The following is an 8,152-nucleotide window of genomic DNA, read 5'->3' as shown; positions in this document are numbered from 1 at the left end:
TCCCAGGAGACTCTGGTCTCTGCTGGAGAGGTTAGAAAACTGTTATGAGTACTAGAAAAATCCAGGCCTCAGTGTGCCAGGTCAAGGATTTCCCCTTAGATAGACTAGACAGTAAAGATGAGAGCTTAAACAGAACTAGGAACAACTGCTGAGTCTGTCTGGATTTTTACAGTGCCTTATTAGGAGCTGATTGACAACAAAAAGAAATAAAGGAATAACAAATCCATACTTTGACTAGCTGAGAGATGGCAATAACACAACAATTTTGCAGGAGTGAAGTTGAACACAAACTTCACAACCATGACCTTTAAAAGCATCGCTTATACTGGGAGCACTAGCATGGAACAGTGCTTTTGATTTGTGCAGCGATCAGAAACACTCAGAAAATCCAATCTGCACTTTGTCATCGGTTGGGGCCAATCAACCATTGCCACAGTAATTTAGAAAAGCCCAGGATTTGCTCTGCTGCAAGGTAGGATTGAAAGCTATTCTCACTCTCCCTGTTGAGTGTTGGATCCACACTGTGTAACACAGAGACACCTCCGTAGCCACTCCCCACTCCAGTATCCCCAGCTGAGCGTATAGGGAAGGTTGCTGCCAGCACTGCGGTCCTCTATCAAAGTGCTCTTTATCAAAGACCCCACAGAAATATCCATCCATCTGACAGCCTTCCATCAGAAACAGTGCCATTTTCTCTGAACATCCTCCACTTGGCTACTCTGTGACAGGAAGACCCATCAGGCCAAGCGTCATCCAGTCAACCAGCAAAGCTCACCAGCTTTGCCCAAGGTCTGATCAGATTAAATGGGATCACTTCCTTCTAAAGCTCTCTCTTTCAAGGACAACCAGGGCTTGAATAGCCATGGGTGTAAATTCTCACCCAGGAATGAAGCTCTACTGCTAGACTGTGTCCACAGTATAAAGTCAGTGCTCTCACGGGTCTCTTTTACACAATGCTGCATCGAATGCACAGAGTCCTTGAAGATCCTGTCATTCAGTGTCTAGCAAAAAAAAAAACAAAAAAACAACCACTTCTTACATCACATTTCACACAGATTCAGCAAGTGAATAGACATTCCAGGAGTCACAAGACATCACAAGGTGAAAGTCAGGCACAAAGTCATCTATTCCTGTACTTTATCCCAGCTATTGCCAACAAGAGACAGATCCTGTCAAAAAAGAACATTTAACCTGTTAGTTTATTCTAAAATACTGTGGCTGGTTTCAGCTAAAAATAGTTTATATTACTCCCCTGCGTAAGCTCAGAAGCACAGGCTGTATAATATAACAGGGAAAGCTAATATTTCTGACCACGCAAACAATCAGCGTGCCTTGGAAACACATAATGAATGTGGATCTACAGCCCGATATTGCCAGCCCATGAACTATGACTTTTTTATACAAGTCTTTCCCAGGCTCAAGAGCGGATCCACACCTTTTGAAATCAAACCACTGCTAGTGAAGAAATACACAACTGAATAGCAGACATCTCTGTGTTGATTGAGTAACATGATTGCACTGTATTCATGTAATGTAGGAGAAAGGGGAGCAGAGAAGTACTGGCAAGAAGAAGGAATACTAAGCTATAGACAAAACTGGTACAAGAAAATAGGAGACATAACTGGACAAAAACAGGAAAGCAGAAATTAGATTATAGCATTTCTCATCTTTGGTGCACATGGATCTGGAAGGGCTGTTTCATCAGGCCTCGTTGGACCTTTTGTCTCTGAACTCCCAATAAGATAAAGCATTTTGGTCAGCTACAGCTCTACCACAGATAAATTTGACTCCATGGTGTTTATCTATCAGCTGGGAAGGGCAAAAATATAACCCAGATCTTCAGGGATAGTGTTAACCTAACATGTCAAAAATGCCTTGTCCCCTTCCTCCAGCCAACTTCGTCAGCCTAAATCTTCCCCTCTAGACTGCATTGAGATATGGCCAGGATAATAAAGGACGAATTGCCTTCTCTGAGGACCTTTCACACTTATTGGTCTGGAAGATTAAGATTAATTCAACTCCGAATTAAAACAAAAGGACTTGTGATGCCTGGAAAGCACTAGAAATGCATCTTTCTGCAGAATCCTGCTTCAGTCCTTTACTGACTTCATGAAGCTGTATATCATTTCAAAAGATCTGAAAGATTGGGGTGTTTCTTTTCCAGGTGCCAGACAGTGGTCTTTATCCCACAGATTTCGACGAAATCCAATTGCAGCTTGCATGGCTTCCAGACCTCATCCTCCAAACCCCAGCAGCGAGTCCAGATGACATTGCCCACAGCGCTACAAGCGATTCCCTTCTCAATTAAAATGCAGGTATGATACAAATTTTCTCCCCCTTCCTTGAGTATGAATAAAGAGAAAATTCCTGAGCACAAGTAGATAACTCATGAATAATTCATCATCCCCCTGTTCTCCTCCAGATGTAGGGACCCATGCGCTCATTCCTGTGCCTTGGAGTCTCCTGAGGGTCTTGGATACGACTGAGACAGACTTGTGCTAAATCTTATTCCAGCTTTAAACCTTAAAGGCTGCAAGCAAGTTCCCTGATGAATTCCCTTGTCTCCTTCTCTTTGTTTGTTCTTTCTTTCATTTGCTTTGTCCGATACGCTCACACAGAATCACCCTCTGCTTCACAACTCCTGCAGAAAGGCATAAAACATGGAGAAATGTTTTACACTTCCCCACAGAAATATGTCTCTCTTATCACAGTTGCGTGTTGCCTGAGGTTTAGCTGTGGGGACGCACATCTGATTGCCTCAAGGAGCATCACCAGGTTCTGCTTTGCATCAAGCAGGTCAGAAAGAGTCCAGAGCCCTTTCCTGGCTGATTTACTTCTTCATTTTAAGAAGAGATGTTGGTTTGTATTAAGGGAATGGCAGAACAATGCTGACAAAGTATGTCTTCAGTTTTTAAGATCCCTAATATAATAGAGAATATTAATCAAAGCACAAAAGCAACTCATATGCTTCCCCACTCACAAATTTCACTAGAATTGCTTTCCAGTTCTCAGAATTGCTTTCCAAGTTGCATGTTGGGTGATAGTTACTAAATTAGGCTGCAAGTTTTTCAGCCATTCTATTTTCTCCCCTGAAATGCAATATTTTAACTTTATCTTGGAATAAATCATTTTTTTTGTTTGTTTGTTTTTTTAGTCTATTTTTAATATTGATAAGGGAAAGAAAGAAGAGAGTGGGTTTTTTGTTTTTCATACAGTGGGGTTCAGATTTGGGTCTTTTTTCACAGTGTTCAAACCCAGAAATTTTAGAGGGCTGTCTGTTCAAAGAGAGATGTAGTTTTTATATAAATTAGTCTTTCTACTGCCTCCAGGAAGAAAATATGCATTGAAGTACCAGACTCCAAAGTCTGGCTCACTCCTGGCTTCCACCTTTTTCTGTGCTTCTGTCTTACTGACTTAAAAAGACGGTGTTGCCCTGAGTTAGAAAGTCACACAAAGACATTTACTAGAGTGAGCACCTCACTGCTTGCTCTTCCTTAAAAGAAAGCAATCCTCATGCAGCCATCTGAGAGAGCAGCAGGACTGTAGAGACAGAAACCAGAACAACAGCCCATGCACAGGGCTGTCAACAGCAAAAAGAACTGGAAACAGATACAGAAAAATATTTCTCTTCGTATTTATGTGTAGTCTTCTTTGGACAGTACCAAAAAAAGCTGGCATGAGTGCACAGTCAGTTGCATGCATGACTTTCCCAATGACTACATCTTGCTAATAACGGTGCTCACATCACACCAAATAGCTGGAAGGCTTCGCCACTCTCCTCATCATGTGGAGGGCTTGTGAGGTCACCAGCTTTCATACATGAAAAAATGTCTGCATTCAGCATGAGGGAATTTTATGATTGACTTCATTTGGGAGTGCGCCCTTTAGGGAAGGAAGATGGATCTTGTTTTAAGATGTGTTTATTTGCAATTCTTACACCTACACACACATTCAGTCACTGATGCAGGTATCATAAACTCTGGGCTCTGTCCGTGCTTGTTTTTGTAGGAAGAAGCTGAGCAGAAAGGAAATGACAAAACATTTTCTAAAGTCTCTACTATGCTTATAAAATGACTGCTCCAACCGTGAAATAATCCCACCACCACTCCTGAGCGCCACAGATAAAAATTGCGGGTGTAAATATACCAGCAGCATGTGTTTAAGTGTTAATTTCTGTACAACATTAACACCAACCAATTCCTTTCTATTCCAGCTTGAATCTGGCCCTCTGGCTCCCCATCGCCAACTCTACACTTGGTCCTTCACACAACCGTCTCCGTTGCCCCATGAGCCAGGACTAACACTTGGCACCTGGGTATTAGCGTTTATTAGCAGAAATATTTTGCACTGCATGAGTCAGCCTGACTGCATGTATGGGTATATTTAGGTTTATTACAGCACAGCTAAGCACACTTGATCAAGGCTGTATGGCTGCTTATCCAGCCTGCCTGTGGCAGCAGAGATAATTTGGGGCTGATGATAGGGGCTCTCTGGGCGACTCTCAGGAGCAATAGCTAGCTGTATGCATGGCCATGCTAACACATAACTCCTTTAGCACTCTGCAAGTTTTACATTGTATAAGGAAAATTGTTATTCAAGGAACTCAGCAGGATACTAGCAGGTATTTGGGGTCTGACCTCCCTGTGCACTTCTGAAACACGTAGGAGAGCCCTATCTGCAATTTTAAGCACATTACTAATTACTGTAGGCACTCCTGGGCAACTGTAGAACCGTATAAGGATCCACGTAGGTCGCTCTGAAAGTAATGCCTACTATTTACTTCCATGGAAACTACGACAGATATGAAAAGCATAACTGTTCGATAGAGCAAATTCTCAGCTACAAAACACAGTTTTTCAACACAGCACCATTAGCTGTGTATTTTCACCAGCAATGGACAAGAGCCTGCAATGCCACGCTTTTAAATATCCACAACAGCAGAGGTGACCCACTGTGACTGTCACCGCTAACAAAACACCACCCACTCACTGCACGCACATCCACTGGTTGGCCTCCACAAACGTTCAGCAAGCATCAGTGTCAATGGGTGCCATTTCTTCCTGCACGGAGGAGTTCAGTGACACTTTTGCTTCATTCACACTTCCACGTCAGACGCCATTTTGTCAGACTGCCCAGCTGCTGCCATCTGTCACATGGCAAGAAAATGTAATGGAATAGTGTTGGAAGTTCAGCCTCTATTGCCAACCACCAATGCCCACCTCTGATGCCGTGGGCCAGTATAATAAAACAAGAGGCACTACTTTCAGAGCAGCCCTCATATTTTCCTCTCCTCTCTGGATTAGCAGTGAGGCAAACACTTGATCAACTGAATCAGAAGAGACCAGTAACACAAAACCCTTTCCCACAGACCATATTCAAACTCCTTAGGCCTTTCACAACTCAAAAAGTACTCAGTGCCTTGCAGTTTTTCTACATTAGCATTATACTTTGAAAATAAAATTATTAAAATTTTGACCTGGGATTTAAGCAAGAGTATGTGAACACAGAAAGAGAAGCAGGACAGAAAGGAAAGGCTGGAAACAGCCAGTACTTTGGCAGGAATGACACCCCAGAGGAAGAATCTGAGATACCCATCTATATTTCACCATCAAGCTATCGATACATCATTTTGCAATTAATTCTGAGAGCTAAAAACACTAAGAATCGATTCCAGTTAGCACTGAGGTCTAATTAATTGTTTTCTTTTCTTAAGATCTCCAAGATAAAAACTGGAGGGTGAAATAGCAGTTTTAGAAGGCTGTGTCATGGAAAAGAACAACAGCTGGTAAGAACAGAGCGGCTCTGAATGCTGAAGAATAATCCAGTGCATTTAGTCTGGTTGGGAATGCTTCTGTGCTTGCTACTTCGTTATGCACAAAACAAATTTGCATTTCATTTGATTTTTTAGCAGCATTATATCTAAGCTGTCAGAGAAGAGCAAAACAATCCACATGAACAATTCTGAGTTTTCTGACGAGCACACTGACACAGAAGAGCTGTGTTTGTATAGCTGCATGCCCCGAAGCCTTGCCCAGCAGTCGGCAAAGCATTCGCACAAACTTGCCCTTTGGAGGAGGGTAGGGAAGTAAAGCAGGTGAAGGAACCCAACAGGAGTTCCTACACCAGTCTCAGATGCTTTGACTCCTGGTCACAGTTTTCCCAAGACTGTTGTTCTTATTATAAACAGTTGACTCAGAAACATTGCAAAAGATTTCAAATAAAGCATTCCCGCCCCATTCCCTGCTGCTCCCTTCCCAATGCACAGAGATGCCTAAAACAAACCAGATGTGCTGCACAGCACCGTTCTGTGATAAAATCCTCAGAAGGCTCTTGCTCTCTCTGTCTGTCCTAGAGCATTAAAAATGGCCAGTTCATTTCCGTAACTTATTATGCAAAATAGCCCGACAGGCCAAAGTGCTGGAGAGATGGTTTTCCTTCTCTGATGTGACTTTCACACTCTTCTGATGATATACAACTTTAATAAAAAGCATAAGAAGAAAGTTCAGCTGAGTTCGGCACGCAGTACACAACTCAATCCCATTCTCCCCTTGGGCACTAATTTAAAACATATCCCAGGATGCTGATAGTCATCCCATGTGCCGAGAGCCTGGTGAAAATACACAGAAGTCCATGTGCTGGAAGGATGCTGGCAGGCAATATTATTTTGCATAGGGATTCCCAGGTGAGCCTCATTTCTAGTACGATGCATTTCATTCAGTAGATAAAAAGGTACAAGGTAATAACAATTGTTTGGTAGTTGCACTTTTAATCTCTTAATCTTTTAGGTCAGCATTTTTCCTGTTGCATTTTACAATTGGGGAACCACAGAACAGGGTCACACAATCTCAAGTGTCGCCAGGCACTTCCAGGTTCAACCCATCTCTGCTAGCCCACCACAAGCTCTCCTGGGGCTCAACCAACCTTCAGCAGAAATTAAACTAGCACATGATTTTTCACAGCCCTTTCAAATGCACAAACAGTCAATTACAATTACATTCTTACTATCCCCATCAGCCCAAGTACCTGACGTACATTGGGAGAAGGTGGTTACATGAGAGAGAATTTGATAGAAAAGGAGAGAGAAAGGGGAGAAGGGCTAAGAATAAGTACGATATCTTTCTGTAATTGCTCAAACTGCCTGAGTTGCCTTTCGATGAAAGTCATCATTGCCTGCACTATTCCCCTCCATCACACCACTATCCAGCCTTAATATTGCATTATTTTTCATGTGTGCTCAGGTATGAAGGCCTTCAGGACAAAACATGGGCCAGGCTTTCTCATTCTAGCTTTAGGTGTTCCTGTTCATTGCAGGGGAGTTGGACTATGTGACCTTTACGGGTCCCTTCCAACTCAAACAATTATAAGATTCTATGATTCCCCCCTAAAACCAGCCATGCAGAAGGCTCCCATTTGTCAGCACGATTCAACCTCATCAAAATTCAACCAAATGGTGTTTACAAAGTGTCGACCCTCCTCTGGGTCATTATTATGTAAAGGATAAATTGGAAAGAAAGAATGAAAAGAGCCAGGTGAATGGTCACACAATGGGAAAGCTGGGGAACGCTGCAGTGATCCCAACGCTGTCCCATGCATAATGTTTGTCTTGAATGGTCCACGCAACTGCCTTCTTCCCCTCCCAAACCCACAATTCCCTTTAACAGAAGAAAGGCGTATGAGCTTCCCACAGAGAGAAAAGAAGGAAATTGTTTCATAAGAGGGAGATTAGTTTTCACTCTATCTCCAGTAGCACAGCAAATTAATTTCTATGATACCACCTAATGCGGGGGATATATTGAAACAGCTATGCTGGGAAGGGCTACCATCTCAAATTTCAATTTCAATTGTTTTTCTTTTTTGGTTGGTTGTTTGGCTGGTTGATTGTTTGCATGTTTGTTGTTAGGTTTTTTTTTTTATTCCATTTGTTGGTGTTTTGTTGAGGTTTTTGTTTTTGTTTTTGTTTTGCAGTCATACTGTGCTAGGCACTATATTTACATAGGTGGAAAAGAGGATGCTTGTCCCCAAGCCCAAAACAAGAGATATCAAGTGGGCACAAAGGGATGAAACAAAAAGAAATGGTGAAACAAACATGCTTCTATCACAGGGATGAAGATGTTTTCTGGTTCTGAGGTAATAAAAGTAATCTCTATTTTAA

Source organism: Meleagris gallopavo, chromosome 12 (genome assembly GCF_905368555.1).
Source record: "Meleagris gallopavo chromosome 12, MGAL_WU_HG_1.1, whole genome shotgun sequence".
Taxonomy (NCBI): Eukaryota; Metazoa; Chordata; class Aves; order Galliformes; family Phasianidae; genus Meleagris; species Meleagris gallopavo.
This window is presented reverse-complemented; position numbering follows the sequence as displayed.